Here is a 24,711-nt window from a genome sequence, read left to right as displayed (position 1 = left end):
TGTCCATTTGCCTCCACGTTAGACTGGAATTCCAAGGTTGGGTGGCAAAGGGCTAACAAAAGAGGGTAGTTGACTTAAGGGCTCTCCCACTGAAATGTAATCACTCTTAACAAGAGACTGGCTGCCAACTAGGAGAACTAGTTTTAGCAGGGGAAGGTCACCAACAACGAAATCACCTGGTAGGACTCTGACGGAGGGACGAGAAGATTATAAAGGGCAGAAGCTCCTTTTGTTGCTCTCTCTCTTTGGCAATTTTTACGAGCTTAAGACGAGAGAAGCTGCTGCAGGAGCTGGATGAGGTGGGCGGGGGAGAGGAGAAGGAATGCTGCCTACATTTCCCAAGGGAAGGGGGAGCTAGAGTGAGTGGAAATCTGGTGGGTTGCTGGCAAGGAGAGCCCAACTGGAACTGCGGCAGCACGCATTAAATTCAGGTTCAGGGGAGCAGAAATGTGACTTAAAGCCACCTTTGTGTCCTCCTTTCTAAATTACACTATGCTTTCTTCAGCCACAGTGGAGGACCTAGGTCTGGATGTGTCGAGCTCAAGGTTTAGAGCATTCTACCAGCTGCTACAACTATGACAGCTGCTGTTGTTTGTATCTTGTTTGATAGATCAGTGGTTCTCAACCAGGGGTACGTGGACCCCTGGGGGTACTCAGAGGTCTTCCAGGAGGTACTCAACTCATCTAGATCAGTGTTTCTCTATCTGGGGCTTGCAGCCCCAAGGATGGTCATGGGACAGGCTTAGGGAGGTCGCAAATGCAGGGCTGGCATTAGGAGGTGGCAAGCAGGGCAATTGCCCGGAGCCCCATGCCATAAGGGCCCCCCACAAAGCTAAGTTACATGCTTCAGCCCCAGGCAACAGGGCTTGGGCTTCAGACAAGGCTCACAAGTGAAAATCAGGCTCAGTATCACAGGGAAATGTAAGTACAATACTTATATTCCAATGGATTTATTTGATAATTATATGGTAAAAATGAGAAAGTGAGCAATGTTTCAGTAATAGTGTGCTGTGAGACTTTTGTATTTATTTCTGATTTTGCTTGCAAGTAGTTTTCTAGTGAGGTGATACTGGGAGTACTCAAGATAAATCATACTCCTGAAAGGGGTATAGTCATCTGGAAAAGTTGAGAACCATTGTGATAGATGACCAAAAATTGCCATTTGTTTAAGGTCCCCTTGACAAGCAGGCAGATATGAGGTGCTGTACAGGATTCCATAGATGCCATTTGATCTTTTGGAACTAGAACAACACAGCGACCTTTGAAACATGGTTGATACAAAGACAGTAACAAGCCCTCAAGGTCTACAGCAGAAGTTTCCCAACTGATTTGTTGATGACTTGCTAGAAGTCCACACAGAGCTAATTAGTCACATGGAACAAACTCTCTTCTGTGTATCCAGCTAAGCATGTAAGGCCCCATGGGTCTAGAACCCAGGCCTGTGGAGCTTTTAGGTAGCTGACAGCTCCAGCCTGCCACCCAGCAGCAGTTATAACTACCTTATGCTCCACTTCCCTTGACCCACTGTGAACACAGACGATGGGAAGTTCCGCCTCAAGTGGTTGACAGACAGTAGCCCTATGGCTCTTGACTGGCTCCCTGCCCTATATAAACCCAAGGGGCATTCCAGGAAGTGTCCAGGCAATGGTGTGGAACTCCTGTAGCTGCCATGACTGTTCCTTGCTCTTTAATTCATGGTGTGACTTGGACTCTGACCCTAGGTATTGACCCTGGCCTGGACATGACTACGAACTGCTTGGCTACTCCTAGCCTCAGGTTTTCCCCTGCTCTGACCCTGGGCCCTGACTGCCTTTATTGGTCTCCTGACAGAGAGAAGGATGGGGATGGGGAGAAGAAATGGAGAGAAACAGCAGGCAGCATGAGCAACACTTTTCACAATGGCCAGAACATGTATTGCACTAAGACAGATCAATGACGATAGAAATAATTTCTTAATGTTACTTTCCATGTAAGCAATTCCTCCAGGGACGGCTGATGGCACTCCACTCTCCAAAGACTATCAGCGGGTGGGTTGGAGCATTGCAAGGGCACTGCTAGCATGTTTAAAGTTGGCATTTTTGTGTATGCTTTCTCTAGTGCCTTGTAGGCATGATTCCTGCATAATGCAGACATAATACCCCCAGCCATCACTACCTGAACTTCCTTTCCTTCCCTAACAAGTCCCAGCACTGCTTACACCCTCTGTGCCCCCTAATACATCTCTGCCTGTACAAATATGTAGGAGAGTTAGGAGAGAAGTGACAGCGTCCATAATGTCTGTACAGTACTATTTAGGTGCTAAGTATCAGCATTGTTAGCTGCAGGACAAACGGTGTTAGATGGGCACAACCCCATATCACAATCGTGATCCAAATGTACCCACAAAATTTCGGATTCCATCCCCCCCCCATACTAAACTCCTTTTTCCAAAGTGTCTTTTATTTTCCAGTTATTGCAGAATATTAGCAACCAAGCCAAATTCCTTCCCAAGGAGACACTACCAACACAGCTCTCATATTTCTCAAATGTCTGGCTCAGAACTATTTATAATTCATGCATTTTTTTAAACATATGCAAATAACTCTGCGCATATCCTCCTGTTTTGTTCTGATTTGAACACACTGCTGCTTCTCTCCTAACTCAGCTAAGCGGTCTGACTGAAAGTGGCACTTTTCATCTTTGGTATTTCGTACACACTTCACAGGTAGGTCTTGTCCTTTGTTTTCATTATCCTTTGTTTTACCTCTGGGGAAACTGAGGCAGATAGATTAAGTGATTTGCCAAAGGCCCCACTGGGAGCCAGTGTCAGAGCTAGACTGAAATTCAGGAGTTCCTGGCTTAAACCACCCTCCTCCTCAAGGCCTTCTGCTGTGATGAAAATGGAGCGTACATGCTGGCGCCAGTAGTCTCCTCTCTATTAAAGATCTACAAATTGTAGAACTCTGAAGGCCACATTTGCCCAGCAGGTCACTGTGACCTAAACTGTTACAATTAGTATTAGATCTTCTTTGCACCAGCAATTATGCTAGACCCTTTACAGTCAAGCCTCAAGGCAAGCAAGCAAACAGATCCTTGGCCCAAAAAGTTTGCGAACTAAATAGACACTGTACAGATGACGGATGGGATGCAACTCAAATAGTGAGAGAGAGGGGAAGTTTACCATCAGTCTTGTTACTTCAAGTGTGGTAGCCATGTTGGTCCCAGGATATTAGAGAGACAAGATGGGTGGTCCAAGGATATTAGAGAGACAAGAAGGGTGGTCCAATAAAAGATATTATCTCATCTGCCTTGTCAGTTCCAGGAATTCTTTAACTCTTCATAACAATCAGGATGAGGGTTTGTAGGTACAGCTGAGCAAATAATTGGTGTGTTTTGGGCAGGGGGGTTGGTTCAGGGGCTGCATTGCACCAGAAGCACTGGGGTCCCCATGGCTGGGGTAGTCCGCCTGGAGGATCTGCTCTGGAGCCTTAGAGTAGGGACCCTATCAGCCCTGAGAGACCTGGCTCTAGCCAGGGCTCCAGGGACTGACTTATCCCCTGCCACAGAGCTGTGGATTGGCAAAAGTTTTGTCAAATCTGCAATAGATTCAGCTAAACATTTTGGGCCAATGAATCTGCATTTCCCGATGAAACTACGTTTCTGACCAGCTCTATTTATAGGACTAAATTAATTGTAACTTGTTGCTCTATCCTTAACACTAGAGGGGAAATTCCTTAAGCTTTACAAACTGCTTTGTGGTGTTACTTACGTGATCTGCCAAGTATGCCAAGATCGGTTACCAAATCAGAAACCTGTCCTCAGCAGGTAACTATTGATGTCTGCCATTCTCCACCATGTGAGCTCTAGGGCATGTTTGCGATGAACTGTCAATCACACAAGGTGTAAGCCATTCCTGGGAAAGCCCCTTTTGGTTGTAGAAGGCTCCTTTTATTCTACTGAATTAAGCAGAAAGATGTAATTGCTTCTAATACTTCACAGCAATGATGCTTTGCACTTTCATCCAAGGACCTCTAAGCACCTGGTAAGTGTTAAACAGTTGAGCCTCATAATCCCATTTGAGGTAGCATAGGATTGTTATCCTCATACAGATGGGTAAACTCACAGAAAGTTTACAGCGGTTAAGTGACTTGGCCAAGGTTGCACAACAAGTCAAGAGCAGAGGTGAGACTAGAACATACAAGTTCTGCCTCCCAATCCCCTCATTTTTCTGCTAGACTACGCTCTCTCAACAGCTAGTAAAGGTCACCTCAATCCTGAACTCAAAAGAGAACAGCCATGGTGTTACAAAGGTAGGTGACACTACCTTGGGGCTTGATGTCAGAGGAAGAAAATGAAAATAGCCCACACTGTCTTAGCGCTTTATTTGAAGGATTAGCCACCTTTCATTCCCGACAACCCTTCCTGAGAAGGGACCAGTTTCCAAGAACAGACTAACGTAAATGTCTACACATACAAAGCCCTCTCCTGTCAGCGGCACCCTCCTTTTAATGCAAGTTCCCCCCATCGTACCTTGGAGGTGTGCAGCTGTTCTAATACAGCCAGACACAGGCAGTCTTTGGATGCTTATCCCCAATCTACCATGCACAATGTGGAATTTGTGTTATTGAAGGGCCGCCATATACTTTGCTCCAGCTGAAGAAACATATGGAGCTGCTGCTGCTTGTGTAATCCAGCCAAGCACAACTGTCATGAAAACGCATCAGCAGGGGGAAAAGTCTGAAAGTGCTTCTTGACCCTCCCCACTCCCCTATTGCTCCTGCTGGCACATGCCCCTTCCCATTCCCTGGTGACTCCCCTTCTCTCCCAGCTGTGTCCCTGGTGGCTCTTTCTCCCTTGTTTTTGTTTCCTCTTGGCTAACAGGTGCTTTGGAGGAGAAACAGGCTCCTTTCCGCCATATAAGGCTAACAAGATCTAGACTGCATTAGAAATAGGGAAGAGATTATAATGTGTTATAGAAATCAATGGCATGCCCTCCTCTTGAATCCTGTTTGGTATGGTGACCCCATTTCCAAAAGGATGTAGCAGAAACACAAAAGGTCCAGAGAAGGACAATGATGATCATCAGAGGCACGGAAAGGCTTTTATGTGAGGCATGATTAAAAAGATTAGGATGGTTTCGTTTAGAGAAGAGATAAATAATATGGGATGTTAGATCGATATAAATTAATGAACACTGTAGAGAAGGTCAGTCCAATTTATTCTTTCTCATAATGATAAGAACAAGAGGGCAACCAATAAGATGAACAGGCAATGCATTTAACGTTGATCAAAGGCAATATTCCTATTACACAATACTTAATGTGTATGAATAACAAGAACATTCACCATTGAACTAATTGATAAGCGATATGAACTCATGTTTCAGTGCATAAGTGAACCAATAATTATCTATGTTAGAAATAAATTTACACCATGGGCAGGTTATTGTACAACTGTTCATTATGGGGTTTCTTGTACCTTCCTCTAACGCATCTAGCACTGGATAGGACACTGGACTAGATGGACTATGAGTTTGATCCAGTGTAGTGACTCTTATAGCTCTGATATAAAATATGAACTTATTGTGGAAGGGGGAGAGGATCTGAGCTGAAAAACCTATTTACTATTTTTAAAAATACTTTCATCATTCTTCCCTTTAAAGCAAGTCAGGTGAAAGCAAGTTCTTTCCCACATCTATTTGCTGTGATCAGAGTCTTTATCAGAATGACCTTGACCACTGCCTGAAGGCTTTGTAACGTTGATGAAATGCTCCTACATGTTCAGGAAGACATCGCCCAAATTTGGCTGTTTCTAGTCCTTTTATACTGCATTTTTCTTGTGGGCATCTTTTCACAACATGACAGGGTTCACGTGGCTTAGATGAGCACTGTTGCTAAGAAACAAGTCCCAACTGTGCCTTTAAAACTCTGCGTTTAAACAGACAACTCAGGAAAATATTTGTCTTTTCACTTAATTGCATTGTGTGTGTTTTTATTATAGATTTCTTTTTACTAGGCTTGATCTAGCTAGATCAAAGCAAGCTCAGCTATGTCTACACTTGCTGCAGTCACTCCTCCTGACTCCGGTGCAGACACACCCGAAGGGTATGATGTCCAGCTCGGATACACATACATGTGCTAACTCTGCTCAAGCTAGCATGCTAAATGTAGTAGTGTGGCCACAGTGGCCTGGCTGGCAGCTCACGCTAGCCCCCTGAATACAATCCCGTTGAGATCCTAGGTACGGACTTGGGTGACTAGCCCAAACCACCACCCATGCTACTGTGGCCGTGCTGCTATATTGAGCACATGAACTCAAGCAGAGCTGGCACATGTACATCTTCCCAGGCAGGGAATCACACCTCCCAGCTGCAGTGTAGACATACCTTGAGCTGGGAATCTCATCCCCAGCTCAAAGGGGTGACATACCCACGCTAGCTCTCATTCAGCAGTGCGCTAAATATAGAGTATAGCCACAGCCACACGAGCCATGGGATGGGCTAGCCACACCAAGTAGGTGCCTAGCATCTGATGGGCACACACTAAGGCTTTGTGTAAAGTATCTAGATTCCAGAATCTGGGGAAATGCAGGACAAAATGAGAGCTAGGAGAATAAATGCCTGGCTCAAATGGAGAGAGAGAGAGAAGTGATGTAGTGTGACAGGAAAATACCAGTAAGATTAAAAGGGAACGTCTATAAAGTGGTGGTCCATCCAGTTTTAATGTATGGCGCTGAGTGTTGACCAGCAAAGAGGAAACATGAGCAAATGACTGTTCCTTAGAAATGCGATGGTTGAGATGGACGAGTGGCGTAAGCAAGACATGTGAGGAATGTGTATGTTAGGGACCTGCTCAAAATAACACCCATAAATTAAAGAATGAGGAAGTGCGGGCTCAGATGTAAAGCCTGTAAAAAGATCATGTAAAGCGCAGTCTTGACAACTAAGTGGGTAAGAGTCAAAAAGATCAAGACTGAAAGAAAAAAAGAGAGGCCAACCCAAGAAGAAGTGTTGGGATCTCATGAGGAAGATATGCTAGATTGTGGTGTGATAGAGGAAATGGCATTGATCACTTTGGAGAGAGAGTACTCATAACGCAGAACATAACGGCCATACTGGGTCAGAACAAAGGTCCATCCAGCCCAGTATCCTGTCTTCTGACAATGGCCAATGCCAGATGCCCCAGAGGGAATGAACAGAACAGGTAATCATCAAGTGATCCGTTTGATGGGATTAATGCCAAGGAAGACAACTTTTGTCGGTCTTGTCTATTTAGATTGTCAGCAGTTTGGATGCAGAGATTGTCTTTCAGTATGTGTTTGCACAGCACCTGACACAATGGGGCCCTGAACTTGGTTGGGACCTTTAAGTTCTACTGTAATAAAAATAATAATACAGTCAAATCTTGCTAATCTGCCTACTCTATGCTTCAAACACAGTAATTGCCAGTCTCTGCTCACTTCTTAGAAAAAATTTCATAATAGTCACTGGAGTGAGGTCTCCTTTTATTAAGACTTCATTATTTTTACAAACTATACTACCAAACATTGACTAGTACACAGTGAAGCACCATAAATAATTAAAACTAAACTGCATTTCTCAAAGAACAGTACACATTGTGAGGCATTATGCTGGGATTTTTAATCGTGGTTGTTTGCTCATTTGGAAAACACAATAATTCTCAATAGATTTCCTAGTCATTAGTGCAAATAACCAGGGTCTATATTGTTTGGCGTGCCACTTAGGGGCCCCATTCTGCAACCTTTTCTCACTGTGAGTAGTATTTACTCACATGAGCAAACCCATTTATTTCAATGGGGTTGCTCATGTAAGTACAACTCTGTGGGCCTGATTTTCTCTCTCTGTTTTTACACTGGTGTAACTCCATTGATATCAGTGAAGCTATCCCTGATTTCCACCAGTGTGAGAAGAGAATCAGACCCAAGGTGAGCAGAAGTTGCTGAATCCGGTCCTAAGGGTTTGATTCAATATTGCCCTGCACCTTGTACAGCCACAGCCATGCTCTTTGGGTGTAGAACGCTGTCAGTTCTGACAGGTGCCATTTTACACCCACTTTACTCTGGTGTAATTACTGCACAAGTGCAGGGGATGCTGGATTAAGCCCTTAGTGCAATTAGAAGTAAGGGATTCTATGGGCCTGGTCACCTGCCTGTTTACCTGGATGCCAATGTATTAAAAGAGCAGTGACAACGTCTTCAGTGGATTTAAAGTATCGTGAGTGAGTGGACCTTATGGGCAAGTCATCCACTGGTGTAAATCAGCAGACCTCCATTAAATGTACATGCCATAAGGGGCAAATTCTCTTCTCTGTCACCCCTCACAGGGTCCTAGAGCCCAGGCTCCAGCCCAGCCCAAACGACTACACTGCAGTTTCATAGCCCCACAACCTGAGCCCAAGCCAACTGGCACAGGCCAGCTGTGGGTGTTTTGTTTGCGTGTAGACACACCCACAGAATCCCTTCCTTCTCATCACACGAAGGGCTTGCTTCAGCATTGCCCTGCACCTTGAACAGCTACTTACAGTAGTGCAAAGGGGATGTAAAATGCCACCGTTCGATGGAGCTCTGCTCATTTGCACCAACTGAGGAGCTAGCCCTTGAGGTGTATGAGCGAGGCCACCTCAGGGTACTTGAAGTTTGTCTAAAACATCAGTTCCACCGCAGCTGAATGTCCACTTCACTAAGGCCTGGTCTACACCCAAAACTTAGGTTGACCTAGCTACATTGCTTGGGGCGGTGAAAAATGTGCGATGTAGTTAGGCCGACCTAACCCCCCACTGTAGATGCAGCTAGGTTGACAACAATTCTTCTGTCGACCTAGCTACCGCCTCTCAGAGAGTGGTGTGACAAACAGGGTCCAGATTCACCAAGGGGAGAACAGCAGGTTTAACCTCCCCCCAGAATAAGCAGTTAAGCCAACTGATTGCAGGAAGTATTATTGTACTATAAAAGTATTATGAGTAATGTCTTTTATGAAGGCTTGTAATGTTCTGAACTTGATGGTCATTATGAGATGTAGACAGATTGTGGTCATGAATTTATGTATTTGTGTATATATAAAACTGTGCTCATAATTTGTGCTTCAACATTCAGCTACATCTCACAGCTGGGCAGTGAGCAGTTATGCCCACCAACCAGGTGTTTACACAAAACCGGCTCCAAGCAATTATCCACTGTCCAGCCCAAAGAAAGAATAATGGTGGACCACTGAAGTTAATGGGAAGACATTGAGACTACTGGGAATTTCCCCAATCTGAATAGCCATGAGTCACTGTAGTCTGAAAAGGTGGGGGGGGGGGGAAGAAGAGGAAAAAATCCCTTTAAAAAGGAGGCTTGAAACTGAGGTCTTCATCTAGAAACTGAGGCCTGGTCTACGCTATAGAGTTAGGTCAACGTAAAGCAGCTTACACTTATGTCGACCTAACTCTGTAAGCATCTACACTAAAATGTAGCTCTTACCGACGTAACTCGCCCACTACACCGACTTAATAACTCCACCTCCGCGAGAGGCGTAGCACTTTGGTTGATGTAGTTAGGTCAACGCAGAGTCACTATAGACACTGTGTTGCTTACATTGACTGTTGCTGCCTTTCAGAAGCCGTCCCACAATGCGCCACACTGACAGTTTAATCGGTGCGAGCACTTGTGGGGAGGACACACACCGCTGACACAAGGAGTGTAGTCTGGACATGCAAAGGTGACTCAATTACTGTGGTAGCTGTAAGATGTAACTTAGGTCGACTTAAATGTGTAGTGTAGACTTGCCCTTAGGGACAGTCACTGGGCGGGTGCTGTCTGTGAAACTTTAGGTCCCCTCTATGGCAGGGGGCATGCTGGGAAACTGGTCCGAGGCAATAGGTAACTTGTATTAGAAAAGGGAAGGTATCTAATTTGAAAGTGCAAAGCCTCAGACTGCATCTTTTTGTTGATTTTCTGTGTAGCTTGTATATGTTTGCTTTGCCCCATTATTTCATCTTTGAATCTGTGGTTTTTCTATTTAAATACATGTTTTTGTTTATTTTTTACCCCAAGCAGGTCTCTGCTGTGCAAACTGTGGAGTGCATGTGCCAAAGGAAGTGGTGTCTGGGTGACTGGTTTTACATCTTTGGGGGGATGAACCAGAGGAGAAAAGTCTGAGTGTCTGGTAGTTAAGAGCTTGGGGTAGATGGATTTGGGGAGACTTGGGACTGGAAGGGCTGTTGGGGTCACCCTGCAAGGAATAACTGAGTTGGTGGAAGCCAGGGTGAGACCTTGTGCTTGTGGGCAAACTACTGGTGTCAGGGCTCTGAACCACAGCATGAAGGAACCCAAGGTCACAGGGCAGGTGGTGACAGAACCCCTTACTGGTCTGGGTGATCCCAAAACGTCACAGGTGGACTTACTTCAGCGATAGAAAAACTCCTTCTGTCTGTGTAGTGAGTGTCTAACTATAGCTGTGTCGCTGTAGCGCTTGTAGGATAGACATACCCTAAGAGTCAAGGGGACCCATTCTGCTCAGTTACATCCATGCCATCCCATTGGCTTCAGTGGGACGGCTGGGTGTAAGACAGCCAAATTTGGTAAGCACATGACCACTATCACTTAATGTTTTAAAATAAAAACAAGGAAAAGGGTTTGTGCCCACACCAGTCAGTATCCATGGACCCCGCTATCTGTTTCCTCTTTTATATGACACAAGTGAAAATAGAGACAGACAGGAGTTACGGCCGCAGGGAACAGGGGATAGATTGGTAGATTGCGCTGCCCCCAGGCAAAGGCAGGTTTATGTGATTGGGGACTCCTTACTGAGGAGGTTAGACAGGCCTGTGACCAGGGCGGACCCAGAAAACAGAAGGGTGTGCTGTCTGCCGGGCGCTAAGATACGGGATGTGGACCTGCGGTTGAAAAGGATCCTAAAAGGAGCGGGTAAGAACCCCTTGATCGTCCTTCATGTAGGAACGAATGACACGGCTAGGTTCTCGCTAGAGAGAATCAAGGGAGATTATGCCAGGCTGGGGAAGACGCTTAAGGAAGTCGAGGCTCAGATTATCTTCAGTGGGATTCTGCCTGTTCCTAGAGAAGGACAGCAAAGGGCAGACAGGATTGTGAGGATAAATAGCTGGCTAAGGGAGTGGTGCTATAAGGAGGGCTTTGGGATGTATGGCCACTGGGAGGCTTTCGGGGACAGACAGCTGTTCTCGCGGGATGGACTTCACCTGAGTAGGGAAGGAAATAGACTTCTGGGAGGGAGGCTGGCTCATCTCATCAAAAGGGCTTTAAACTAGGAACTTGGGGGAGACGGTTGGGAGATGTCCAGTTGATCTCCACGCCAGATTCCAACACTGAAAAAGAGGGCGAGGAGAAAAGCACAGATATAGGTAGGGGTAGGGAATTGGACATAAGAAGGAGGGGGCAGATGGACACTACGGGGTCCGTACCAAAGTGCATAACTAATGGGAGAAAGGATAGACAGCATACGGTAAGATGTTTATACACAAATGCGAGAAGCCTAGGTAACAAAATGGAGGAATTGGAGCTCCTGGTCCAAGAAATGAAACCTGATATCGTAGGAATAACAGAAACGTGGTGGAATGGTAGTCATGACTGGAGTACAGGTATGGAAGGGTATGTGCTGTTTAGGAATGACCGGAAAAAAGGTAAAGGTGGGGGTGTGGCATTGTATGTCAATAATGAGCTAAAATGTAAAGAAATAATAAGTGATGGAATGGATAAGACGGAGTCTGTCTGGGCAACAATTACACTGGGTAAAAGAACTACTAGAGCCTCCCCTGAGATACTGCTTGGGGTGTGCTATAGACCGCCGGGATCTAGCCTGGATGCGGACAGAGAACTATTTAATGTTTTTAAGGAAGTAAAAACTAATAAGAGCTGTGTGATCATGGGGGACTTTAACTTCCCAGACATAGATTGGGGAACAAATGCTAGTAACAATAATAGGGCTCAGATGTTTCTAGACGTGCTAGCAGATGAATTCCTTCATCAAGTAGTAGCTGAACCGACGAGGGGGGATGCCATTTTAGATTTGGTGCTGGTGAGTAGTGAGGACCTCGTTGAGGAAATGGTTGTAGGGGACAACCTTGGCTCGAGTGACCATGAGCTAATTTGGTTTAAACTAAATGGAAGGGTTAACAGAAATAAAACTATGACTGTGACTAAGGTTTACGATTTCAAAAAGGCCAACTTTAATAAATTAAGGCAACTACTTAGGGAAGTGGATTGGGCTAACATACTTAGAGAGCTAAAGGCAGATGAGGCCTGGGATTACTTCAAGCTGAAGTTGCACGAGCTGTCCGAGGCCTGTATCCCGAGAAAGGGGAAACGGTCAGTAGGCAGGAGAATTAGACCCAGCTGGATGAGCGGGCGTCTCAAAGGGGCGATTAAGAAAAAACAGAAAGCGTACAAAGAATGGAAGAGAGGAGAGATCGGCAAAGAAACCTACCTTATTGAGGTCAGAGCATGTAGGGATGCGGTGAGAAAGGCCAAAAGCCGTGTAGAGTTGGACCTCGCGAGGGGAATTAAATCCAATAGTAAGAGGTTTTATAGCCATATAAATAGGAAGAAAACAAAGAAAGAGGAAGTGGGGCCACTGAAGCTTGCAGATGGAGTGGAGATTAAGGACAATCTAAGCATGGCACAATATCTAAATGAATATTTTGCATCGGTCTTTAATAAGGCTAATGAAGGGCTTAGGAATAGAGGGAGCGGGACAGAGGGGAATAAAGGAGGGGCAATTGACATTAAAGTATCAGAGGTGGAAGCCAAACTTGACCAGCTAAATGGGACTAAATCGGGTGGACCGGATGATCTTCATCCTAGAATATTGAAGGAGCTGGCGCGAGAAATTGCAAGCCCCTTGGCGATAATTTTTAATAAATCTGTAAACTCGGGGGTGGTACCGATGGACTGGAAAATAGCTAATGTGGTTCCTATTTTCAAGAAGGGGATAAAAAGTGACCCGGGTAACTACAGGCCTGTTAGTTTAACTTCTGTAGTATGCAAGGTCTTGGAAAAAATTTTGAAGGAAAAAGTAGTTAAGGACCTTGAGGTGAATGGCAATTGGGACAAATTACAACATGGGTTTACGAAAGGAAGATCGTGCCAAACCAACTTGATCTCCTTTTTTGAGAAAGTAACAGACCTTCTAGATAAAGGAAATGCAGTGGATCTAATTTACCTAGATTTTAGTAAAGCGTTTGATACTGTGCCGCACGAGGAATTACTGGTTAAATTAGAAAAGATGGGGATCGATATGAAAATCCAGAGGTGGATAAAGAACTGGTTAAAGGGGAGACTGCAGCGGGTAGTACTGAAAGGGGAACTGTCGGGTTGGAGGGAGGTCACCAGTGGGGTTCCTCAAGGTTCGGTTTTGGGTCCGATTTTATTTAATCTATTCGTTACTGACCTCGGAACCGAATGTAGGAGTGGGCTGATAAAGTTTGCGGATGACACAAAGTTGGGAGGTATTGCCAATTCGGAGAAGGATCGGGATATTTTGCAGGGAGACTTGGATGACCTTGTAAATTGGAGTAACAATAATAGGATGAGATTTAATAGTGGGAAGTGTAAGGTGATGCATTTAGGGATGACTAACAAGAATTTTAGTTATAAGTTAGGGACGCATAGGTTGGAAGTGACGGAGGAGGAGAAGGACCTCGGAGTCCTGGTTGATCGCAGGATGACTATGAGTCGGCAATGTGACGTGGCTGTGAAAAAAGCTAATGCGATCTTGGGATGCGTTAGGCGAGGTATTTCTAGCAGGGACAGGGAGGTGCTGCTTCCGTTATACAAGGCGCTGGTGAGACCTCATTTGGAGTACTGTGTGCAGTTCTGGTCTCCTATGTTTAAAAAGGATGAACTCAAACTGGAACGGGTACAGAGAAGGGCCACTAGGATGATCCGAGGAATGGAAAACCTTTCCTATGAAAGGAGACTCGAGGAGCTCGGTTTGTTTAGCCTAACCAAAAGAAGGCTGAGGGGGGATATGATTGCTCTCTTTAAATATATCAAAGGGATTAATACCAAGGAGGGAGAGGAATTATTTCAGCTTAGTAGTAATGTGGATACGAGAACGAATGGATATAAACTGGCCGTGGGGAAGTTTAGGCTTGAAATTAGACGAAGGTTTCTAACCGTCAGAGGGGTAAAATTTTGGAACAGCCTTCCGAGGGAAACGGTGGGGGCGAAGGACCTCTCTGGCTTCAAGATTAGGCTTGATAAGTTTATGGAGGGAATGGTTTGATGGGATAACATGATTTTAGTCAATTAGGCATTAACGTGCCATCGCGGGTAAAATGAGGGTCCGGCTGTAGAATCTTGCCTGTATGCTCGGGGTTCTGCTGATCGCCATATTTGGGGTCGGGAAGGAATTTTCCTCCAGGGTAGATTGGCAGAGGCCCTGGAGGTTTTTCGCCTTCCTCCGCAGCATAGGGCAGGGGTCACAGGCTGGAAGATTCTGTTGTGGGTGAGTCAGCTTTTGTGGCCTGCATCATGCGGGAGGTCAGACTAGATGACCACATTGGTCCCTTCTGACCTTAAAGTCTATGAGTCTATGAGTCTATGAGTCTCCTAGCAGCTCCTTGTCCCTTTCGGTCACACAAGCAATGGCCTCTGTAACCATAAAGAACTGTCAGCAGGAGAAAAAAACTGATGTCTTTCCAATACCGAGACCAAAATATTAGTTACTCTGAATATCTCTCTCTCAATCCCCTTTTACCTCCTCAGACATTAATCATAGTTTGTTTGTCAAACTCAGAGCTCAGAAACGCCTTCACTCCTCTTATTCCAAATACACATGATAAAAACATATACAATCATTGCCATTTATATGGGCGGAGCTGGCGATGTTTTCAGACTTATTTGGAATGTGAGAGCTAATGTAAAGCCCCATCCTGAACATTCTTACTTCACTGAATAGTCTTCCTACAGCAAAGCCAATGAGCCATCATTCACACTGAATAACTGGAGAAGAAATCTGGTGTAAATGAGATCAGAATCAGGGCTTGCACTACACAGGGCTTCAGAGGGAGTTGTAACCTACACAGGCATGGCATGGGGAAACTTGGAATACTATAGGCTTCCCTCACAGACACATGAATATGTGACCAATAGAGTCTCATAATCATTACACCACTGGCTCCACCATGCAGGGGACTGTACTAAATTACCTCTTGAGGTCTCTTCCAGTCCTATGATTCTATGTCCTATCCCAAAGCCATGACAGAAGCCACAGAGAGGATTACAAAGCAATGAGAGCTGAGGGTACTCAGTAGTTCACAGGTGCAGTTCTTGTGACTGCTTTGTAGGTAAGCAACAATTTGGGGTCCATTTCTGCTTTCAGCCAGAATTTGTGCCTAGGATTCTTAGAATCAATTTTTCAGCCTTTGCTTGAGATTCAGAAAAGGGCTAGCTAGTCAGTTACATGGATAATGTAAATTTCCACCGTTACATTAGATATGGAGATCTAAACCCTCATGATTCCAGCACCCAAACTAACCACTAACTACCTGGTCATAGGAAAGAACTTCCCTTATTGGGCAAGCTATATAATTGTCCATTACAGGGTTATTTGCATCTTACTCTGAAGCATCTGGTTCTGGCAACTGTCAGTGACCGGATACTGGACTAGATGGGCCACTGGTGTGATTTGGAATGGTAAATTCCTATGTTCCTGTGCCAAGTTGCCACCTACTTTTCCCAATACTGCATACCAACTGAAATGTTGAATATGCACTCACACACAAAATCATGTTTATGGAAATGAAATTGTCATGGCAACAGCAAAGGTCTCACCAGTATTTTAAAAATAGTAAATTAACAAAACCCATTTATGAAATCCAAAATCCATTCTTTTATGAATACATTTTAAAATAGACTTTAAAAAATGTTTTGCTATCTACACAATAAAGAAATAATCTAAACCGGAGATTTTGCCTCCTGATATTGGTGGATTTTTTTTTTTTAAAATTTAGAAAAGCAGAGCTCAGTTTCAGGGTGATCATTATTCAGAACACTTTAGGGCTTATTAATTTCTCACCAGGTAAAATATTGTCACACAAATAATATTATGATTCATACTCAGTAAGATTATTCTGTTTTTTAAACTAGTACATTTATAACAGTGTTTAATCCTGGTGTCTCTATGACTTTGTGAATCTCCATTTAAAAACCCAGTTTCTCGGGGGTTTATAACACTGCTCTGAAAATGTGCTTGGCTCCAGGGTTACAGCAAAGCAATACTTGGTTTGTTTAGATTGTTTTCTTGTATAAATTTTCAATAAAATCAATTTGGCCATTTAGGGTTTGCCTTTGCTAGACTTTTGGTCGTGGTTTAACTCAAGTTTATTGCTTGCCGATGAACCTGTGTTAATTACCCTGACTATGAACTCCAGCATAGACATGCATAATGTTTGTGGTTTGCTGAAAGCTCAGCCTAGAGTAAATAACAAATATTTGTGGCTTTGAACAAACCTTTTTTAGAAGTATATTAGGAACAGAAAGAATCCTAGCAATGGTATTGGACCATTACATGATGGAAATGGTAGAATTATCAATAATAATGCAGAAAAGGAAAACACGTTCAATAAATATCTCTGTTCTGTATTTGGGGAAAAAGATGATGATATCATTCAATGATGATAACATTCTTTCCATTCCATTAGTATCTCAGGAGTATGTAAACAGAAGCTACTAAAATCAGACATTTTAAATCAGCAGGTCCACATAACTTGTACCCAAGAGTTTTAAAAGAGCTGTCTGAGGTGCTTGCTGCACTATTAATATTGATTTTCAATAAATCTTAGAATACTGGGGAAGTTCCATAAGAGTGGAAGAAATTGAATGTTGTGCCAATATTTAAAAAGGGTAAATGGGATGACCGAGGTAATTATAGACCTGTCAATCTGACATTAATCCTAGGCAAGATAATGGAGTGGTTGATATGAGATTTGATTTATAAAGAATTAAAGTAGGGGAATAAAATTAATGCCAATCAACATGGGTTTATAGAAAATAAATCCTGTCAAATTAACTTGATGTCTTTTTTGATGAAATTACAAGTTTAGTTGATAAAGGTAATAGTGTTGATGTAATACACTTAGACTTCTGTAAGGCATTTGACTTGATACTGCACATTTTGATTAAAAAACTAGAACATATACAATTAACATGGCACACATTAAATAGGTTAAAAGCTGGCTGACTGATAGCTCTCAAAATGTAATTGTAAATGGGAAATCATCATCGAGCAGGTGTATTTCCAGTGGGGTCCCTTAGGAATTGGTTCTTGGCCTTATGCTATTTAACATTTTTATCAATGACCTGGAAGAAAACATTAAATCATCACTGATCAAATTTGCAAATAACACAAAGATAGGGGGGAGTGGTAAATAATGAAGAGAACAGGTCACTGACACAGCACAATTTGGATTGCTTGGTAAGCTGAGCGCAAGCAAACAATATGCATTTTAATACAGCTAAATATAAATGTACACATCTAGAAACAAAGAACATAGGCCATACTTTAATGGATGGGGGACTCTATCCTGGGAAGCAGTGACTCTGAAAAAGATTTGAGGGTTGTGGTGGATAATCAGCTGAATATGAACTCCCAGTGTGATACTTTGGCCAAAAGGGCTAATGCAATCCTTGGATGCATAAACAGGAGCATCTTGAATAACAGTAGAGAGGTTATTTTACCTCTGTAATTGGCATTGGTGCAACTGCTACTGGAATATTGTGTCCAGGTCTGATTTCCATAGTTCAAGAGGGATATTGATAAATTAGAGAGGGTTCAGAGAAAAGTCATGAGACTGATTAGAGGATTAGAAAACATGCCTTATAGTGATAGACTCAAGGAGCTCAATCTATTTAGCTTAACAAAGAGAAAGGGGTGACTTGATTACAGTCTGTAAGTACCTACATGAAGAACAAATATTTGATAAGGGGCTCTTTAATCTAGCAGAGAAAGGTATAACATGATTCAACAGCTGGAAAATGAAGCTAGACAAATTCAGACTGGAAATAAGGTGCATATTTTTAACAGTAAGAGTAATTAATCATTGGAACAACTTCCAAAGGGTCATGATGGACTCTCCATCACTGGCGATGTTTAAATCAAGATGGGATGTTTTTCTAAAAGCTCTGCACTAGGAATTCTTTTGGGGAAGGTCTATGGCCCGTGATGTACAGGAGGTCAGACAAGCTGATCACAAGGGTCCCTTCTCGCCTTGAACTCTATGAATCTTTATGATATGTCTAAATTAGCATTTCCATAGGTGTTTGGCCTGGTCTACACACAGATTTTGTACTAGTATAACTATTTTAGTTAGGGGTGTGATTTCTTTTTACTGAAATAGTTGTACTGCTATAACCCCTAGTGTGGATGCAGTTATATCAGTGTAAAGATTCCTTATACTGGTATAGCTTATTCCCTTCCTGTACAAGAACAGCTAAAGCTGTAAAAAAGCACCCTTATATCTAGTCCACACTAGGGGGTTTGTACCACTTTAACTATACAGATCTCAGGCTTTGCCTATACTACAGGCCCTTTGCCAGTATAGATATACCAGTACAGCTATACCACAGAAGCCCCTAATGTAGACACAGCTTATGCCAAAAGAAAAACTCCTTGTTGGTACAGTAACACCACCTCCCCAAATGATATTAGCTATTCGAAGCACTCTTCTGTTGGCACGGCTGCCTCTGCATGGGGTATTTTGCCAGCCTAGCTGTGTCAGCGAGGGGAGTTGGTTCATTTACACCCTGACTGACATAACTATACCAACAAAACTGTGCGGTTTAAACCTGGCCTCAGTAAAGCAGTACAACCTTTTGTGTGTAGATAAGCTAACTTGGGTCAATTGTCAAACAACTGGCTCAGGTTACAACAGGGGCAAAAACCCAGCGAATATGTCTAGACTAGAATATGTCTGCACTAGAATTTTTAGCTCGAGCTAATGGATTGCCAATTAAGTTTAGTTAACTAATGCTTTAGTACACACTAGTCTGGATACTTGAAAAATAGTTTGTTCCAGGACACAAATGTTGGAAGCGGAGTGCCCCAAGGGTTGGTCCTGGAGCCAGTTTTGTTCAATATCTTCATTAATGATCTGGAGGATGGCGTGGACTGCACCCTCAGCAAGTTTGCAGATGACACTAAACTGGGAGGAGTGGTAGATACGCTGGAGGGTATGGATAGGATACAGGTAGGGTGACCAGACGTCCCGATAAAATCGGGACCGTCCCAATATTTAGTTGTTTGTCCCACGTCCCGCTCGATCTTCGGTCGGGACGCTGCACTCCGCCTTTTTTTTTTTCTCCGCCGGCAGCACTCAGCTGTTCTCGGCTTTTTTTCCCCCCCCCCCTCCTCTGACTGCCGGCAGCACTCAGCTGTTCTCGGTTGGTTTTTTCCCCCCCCCTCTCCTGAAAACCAGAGGCTGAAGGTATGCATAGCTAAGGGAGGGTGCATAATCTCCTCTGACTGCCCACAGCACTCGGCTGTTCTCGGCTCTCCCCCCGCCCTCCCCCCCCTCCCCCACTGCTGGTAGCACTGGGCCACAGTAGGGAATTGGGAGAGGGAGCTATTTGTGTCGTTACACCGGCAGCATTCGGTTTTTGGATTTTTTTGCTCCGCCGGTGACCCCCCCCTCCTTGTGTCCCGATATTTTCTTCCTCTCATCTGGTCACCCTAGATACAGAGGGACCTAGACAAATTGGAGGATTGAGCCAAAAGAAACCTGATGAGGTTCAACAAGGACAAGTGCAGAGTCCTGCACTTAGGACAGAAGAATCCCATGCACTGCTACAGACTAGGGACCGAATGGCTAGGCAGCAGTTCTGCAGAAAAGGACCTAGGGGTTACAGTGGATGAGAAGCTGGATATGAGTCGACAGTGTGCCCTTGTTGCCAAGAAGGCTAACGGCATATTGGGCTGTATAAGTAGGGGCATTGCCAGCAGATCGAGGGACGTGATCATTCCCCTCTATTCGACATTGGTGAGGCCTCATCTGGAGTACTGTGTCCAGTTTTGGGCCCCCCACTACAAGAAGGATGTGGAAAGATTGGAGAGAGTCCAGCAGAGGGCAACAAAAATGATTAGGGAGCTGGAGCACATGACTTATGAGGAGAGGCTGAGGGAACTGGGATTGTTTAGTCTGCAGAAGAGAAGAATGAGGGGGGACTTAATAGCTGCTTTCAACTACCTGAAAGGGGGTTCCAAAGAGGATGGATCTAGACTGTTCTCAGTGGTACCAGATGACAGAACAAAGAGCAATGGTCTCAAGTTGCAGTGGGGGAGGTTTAGGTTGGATATTAGGAAAAACTTTTTCCTTAGGAGGGTGGTGAAGCACTGGAATAGGTTACCTAGGGAGGTGGTGGAATCTCCTTCCTTAGAGGTTTTTAAGGTCAGGGTTGACAAAGTCCTGGCTGGGATGATTTAGTTGGTGATTGGTCCTGCTTTGAGCAGGGTGTTGGACTAGATGACCTCCTGAGGTCCCTTCCAACCCTGATATTCTATGATTCTAATGTTTGTGGGTTTGTGCAGACTAGCTTGTACAAACATGTTAGTGTGTTAACTGGAAATCAATTAACTTGAGTTTAAAAACTCTAGTGCAGTTTTGCCAATCCCAAGTCCCCAAAATCAAGAGATTTAAATAAATAAAATATAAGGGATTCTTTTTATTTGCTTTCTGGATTTTGAGACGTTAGGGCTCACATTTTCAAACTTTTCTCCGCAACCATGAGAGCTCTAGAACCTTACTTTCTTGAATGAAAGCTGAGACTCTCACCTAATCTAAAGACTCCAGGTACTGGGGATTTAAGAAAAACGCCATCTATTGCAAGAGTTTAGATGGCACCATGAATGTAGATAGGCCCTTTGTTGGGACAATGTCAAGTAGATTAAGACAAAGATTTAGTTTGTCTTAAAGGTGACCTGCAAAGAGGGGGAGGAAGGGGGGGGGCTTTTGCACATCTGTATAAGAAGGGTTCTTTCACATCTTCAAAGAAGGCCTAAGCAGTTTAAAAAAAGAGAGAAATAGAGGATGAGGGGATTTTCTCCTTATATCTTAAATTAGAAATTCAAGTCTTATCTACAGTGTTTTTTCCTGAAAGACTCCTCAGACTGCAAAACCTAGTAAGTGTATAACATTAGATATACCAACAAGTGAAAACCAATTAAATGAGAGGGGAAGTGATTCTTATTCAGACTTCAAATCACTTTGGTTTTTTAACACCTATTTAACTCAAACACTCAAAAAACATATGGGGAAAACCTCTTTGTTAAAAATTTGTCACCCTTGCCCTTATAAATGAATGAAAAAGCATGCAATCCGCATCAGGAACCTTCAGCAAAACCAGGGAAATCCAGACTTGGCACTCCTGCTATCTCTAAGGCCTGGTCTACACACATTCTTTTTACTGATAAAATGATGTCAGTTAGGGGTGGGATCTTTTACCAATATAGTTACACCAATATTACCCCTAGTGTTGGAGGCATATTTAATGGTGTAAATGTGCTTATACTGGTATAGCTTAGGCCATGTTTTTTTGCCAGCACAGAGATGTTGGTCAGGGGTGTGCATCTAGGTGTCAGGAATCATAGAATCATAGAAGATTAGGGTTGGGAGAGACCTCAGGAGGTCATTTAGTCCAACACCCTGCTCAAAGCAGGACCAATCCCCAACTAAATCATCCCAGCCAGGGCTTTGTCAACCCTGACCTTAAAAACCTCTAAGGAAGGAGATTCCATCACCTCCCTAGGTAACCCATTCCAGTGCTTCACCACCCTCCTAGTGAAAAAGTTTTTCCTAATATCCAACCTAAACCTCCCCCACTGCAACTTGAGACCATTACTCCTTGTTCTGTCATCTGGTACCACTGAGAACAGTCTAGATCCATCCTCTTTGGAACCCCCTTTCAGGTAGTTGAAAGCAGCTATTAAGTCCCCCCTCATTCTTCTCTTCTGCAGACTAAACAATCCCAGTTCCCTCAGCCTCTCCTCATAAGTCAGGTGCCCCAGCCCCCTGATCATTTTCGTTGTCCTCCACTGGACTCTCTCCAATTTGTCCACATCCTTTCTGTAGTGGGGGGCCCAAAACTGGATGCAATACTCCAGATGTGGCCTCACCAATGCCGAATAGAGGGGAATAATCACTTCCCTTGATCTGTTGGCAATGCTCCTACTAATGCAGCCCAATATGCCGTTAGCCTTCTTGGCAACAAGGGCATACTGCTGACTCATATCCAGCTTCTCCTCCACTGAACTTGGATTCTATTCCCAGCTCACCCACTGACTCTCTCAAGCAAGTCCACAACCTCTCTGTTTCACCGTTTGTAAACATGAAGATGATAATACTAACCTGCTTCACGCAAGGGTCCTTTATCAATGTCTGTCAGGCTGTCTGAGATTTGTGGATGGAGGATATAGGAATATTGCCGCTTCCGGTCTAGCCAAAATGCTTCAGCTAAAAGTACCTTCCTTGTCCAAGTCACTTCCCTCTTCAGATGCTTTCACTGGGTTCCCCGCTCCCTCTGCACAGAGCTCAAGCTCCTTATTCTGCCCTTCAAGGCTCTGCACAGCTCTGTCCCCGGCAAACTGATCAACTCTCGTTTCCTTGTATAAAGCCCCCTCAAGTCCAGTCCTCTCCCCCGCATGCTCCTTTCTCCTCCCACACTTGACTTTGTGCTTTCCTTTATATCATACCTTGTGACTGGAATAGCATCCTTTAAATTCACTTTATTCATGTAGTCATGTATCACCAATCTCCTCTTCCTGCTGTCTGCTCCCACCTTCACCTTTAATCTTCCTAAAGTATCTGTCTGAATTACATTAGGGAATGAATTGGATTGCAAGAGATGCTCAGCGAACTCTGTCTTCTTGGTTGTTTGTTAAGTGCAATGTACACCTATGACATTGTATAGACAACAGCAGAGAACAGATGTGCTTTTATTCACTCGTTTTTTTCTTTTCCCATTTTGATGAAAATAGGAGGGGTTGTTTGGATTTAATCTGGCTCTTCAGTGGCTGCAGGGCTGGATTGACCATTAGGCACAGTAGGTACATGCCATGGGGCACTGGCATTCAAGAAGTGCCTAAACATTCAAATTTTGCTAGTCCTGGGTCCATCGGGGGCAGGGCCAGGGCCGGCTGAGGGGGAGACAGCCCCACGCAGCCCTGCTGGAGTGCTCCTCACTCAATCCGGTGGACAGAGTCACTACTTCCCAGTGGGGCTGGTGAGTGTGGCCGGGGGACAGGGCTTGGGAGAGTGGGTCTCTGGAGGGCTTTGTGGCGTGGCTCTGGGCAGTAAGGGGGTGGGGGTGCTGGGCAGTGTGGGGGGTTTGTGGGTGGCTCTGGGCAGTGGGAGATCTGTGGGAGGCACTGGGAAGTTGTAGTGGGGCTGTGCGGGGGGGGGGGTGCTCCGAGCCATTGTGGGCAGCGGGGGCACTTCGCAGCTCCCGGCCGCCATGGGCAGTGGGGGAGGGTGGGGCTGCGAGCCACTGCAGATGACAGGGGGTACTCCAAGCCACCGTGGATGGTGTGGGGGGTGGTCCGAGCCCCTGTACTTGGGGTGCCCCAGGTGTAAATCCGGCCCGGAGTGGCTGCACCCCAAATACTGTGGCACTGGGCTAGTGCATGATGCCCTGAAAATGAAACTGACTAGAGAGTCACTATAATCAAGAATAAAACTGACCAGACTACTTTCGCTGGTCAAGCTGACTGAAGTGAAAAAATACACAAACAACATAAATAAAAATATTATTATTTGTATTGTGGTAGTGCCCTGTGGTGGGGCAGCTGCCACACACAGGGAGATGGAAGGTTAAAGCAGCCATCAAGGAGGCTGCGCAAAACCCAACCAATGGGAGGAGGGCTTGTAGAGAACCAATCAGAAGAAGGCTTGTTGGAGCAGCCAATCAGGGCCAGGGAGGACCATATAAGAAGGGCTGCTCAGCAGAGCAAGGGGAGTCTCTCCCTGGAGTGCAAAGGAGAAGGACTGGCTGCCTTAGAGGAGTACCTTAGATAGAGCAGTGTTAGGCAGGGTCAGAGGAGCAGTAGGGAGCTCCAGCTTGAGGACTGCCAGACTGAGGCCCCTAGTACAAAGGACTTGGAAGATCCTAGGGCTATGGGGAAGTGGCCTAGGGAAATAGGCGGCAGGAGTTGGAAGAACGGCAGCATGTGGCCACTGGCTATAGGGTCCCTGGGTCAGTGGCTGGAGTAGCGGGCTGGCCTGCCCCCCCCTTTTTTCCCCCACTTGCCACAAAGAGGGGTGGCCAGTATTCAGACTGTAGTTTACCCCTTGAGGTGAGGGGGCTAGACCGAAGGCTGCAGTAGGCCACAGTGGCAAGTGGATGAACTAGAGACAGCTGGTTCCCCCGGAAGGGGAAGAGAGTGGAGCACAGATGGAGGGCTGTGCCCAGAAGAGGATGCCGGGGAGCGATGTGTGTCTTAGAGGTGTAGCAGAAGTGACGGCGGTGAGACACTAGGGGAAGGTGCACTGGCAACCAAGAGCTAATTCCCAGCACGGCAGCAGGAGGCACTGCGGTGGTGAGTCTCACCCCATTATATGCCCCCAATCAGGATCAGGGCCTCCTTCAGCTAGGAACCATATGTAGACAGCCATGTCCCTGTCCCAGGGAGCTGAGAACTGTATTTATAAAGCACAGCCATGCCTGTCCTTGTTCAAGTGCTTGGAGTATTGTAACAATAAATTCATAATC

At 44.8% G+C, this 24,711-nt stretch overlaps 1 protein-coding gene across 1 annotated transcript in view; it reads right to left on the bottom strand.

Annotated features, from left to right (window-relative positions):
* STUM (stum, mechanosensory transduction mediator homolog) overlaps positions 1-24,711 on the bottom strand; it is a 64,605-nt gene that overhangs the window by 29,192 nt on the left and 10,702 nt on the right. The window lies entirely within an intron of this gene.

Source organism: Emys orbicularis, chromosome 3 (genome assembly GCF_028017835.1).
Source record: "Emys orbicularis isolate rEmyOrb1 chromosome 3, rEmyOrb1.hap1, whole genome shotgun sequence".
In the NCBI taxonomy this organism is placed as follows: Eukaryota; Metazoa; Chordata; order Testudines; family Emydidae; genus Emys; species Emys orbicularis.
The sequence above is the reverse complement of the archived record's forward strand: the minus strand, read 5'-3'. Positions and strand labels throughout refer to the sequence as shown.